Genomic DNA, 846 nt, shown 5'->3' on the forward strand with positions numbered 1-846 from the left:
CAATAATGACTCATCTTTGTTTTTGTTATTAAACCAGTGTTTGAACACTGTGTGGATTATTACAATGAATGCCAAAATGGTACAGGCCAGATATGCCTTAGGATGGTCATATATTTCCAGGAAGATGTTATCATACAGGCAAAAAGGTTTTCGAATTCTTGTGAGGTAATGTTGTCAGCCATATTACAAGAATTACTCAAAATTTGTTAGTCAATTTTAAGGTGTAAAATTATCAGGTACTTTTACTTACCTTTCGTGGTTTTGGGCGGTGTAGTAGCACTTTTCAGCCAGCAGGTGGCGTTGGTACAGTTCCAAAGCAGGGCCTGCTGGTGATCTTGGCTGACTGCAGCTCGCTGGAGTCAAGATGGCGGGAGCCGGAGCCGGCGCCGGCACTCAGGAAGCTGGGGAGTGCCTTTTTCGCTGGTCTCGGGGCTAAGCTAGGGAACTGAGACCGGACTAGCTGCTCCCTCTTTAGGGAATGGAACCCTGTAGGCGTTCCCTGGTGGTCTAGTGGTTAGGATTCGGCACTCTCACCACTGCGGCCCGGCTAGCTCAGTCGGTAGAGCATGAGACTCTTAATCTCAGGGTCGTGGGTTCGTGCCCCACGTTGGGCGCCAGATATTGGTGAAATTATTAAGGCCACTCCACGTAGTTAAAAGGAGATTTATTTAATGGCGTAACTTACAAATTAAGAGATAGGTAGGTCACTGGGTCTGGGGAAGGTGTATCGCAGTCCAGCGGTGTTCTCTGGAGCTCTGCTTGGTCCACCTCTCCAGTCCAGGGTCCCGCAACAGAGAGAGCACCCGCTGATCCAGATCTTGGGTCCCCAGGCGCCTCCCTTCACCC

General features: G+C 49.5%; 1 non-coding gene across 1 annotated transcript; it reads left to right on the plus strand.

Annotated features, from left to right (window-relative positions):
* Nucleotides 1-541: 541 nt before the first annotated feature.
* On the plus strand, nucleotides 542-614 carry Trnak-cuu (transfer RNA lysine (anticodon CUU)). The gene has a single exon. It is a non-coding gene; the product is annotated as a tRNA-Lys (tRNA).
* Nucleotides 615-846: the final 232 nt, after the last annotated feature.

The sequence above is a fragment of the Peromyscus californicus genome, unplaced genomic scaffold (assembly GCF_007827085.1).
Source record: "Peromyscus californicus insignis strain IS unplaced genomic scaffold, ASM782708v3 Scaffold_10__1_contigs__length_136768540, whole genome shotgun sequence".
Lineage (NCBI taxonomy): Eukaryota > Metazoa > Chordata > Mammalia > Rodentia > Cricetidae > Peromyscus > Peromyscus californicus.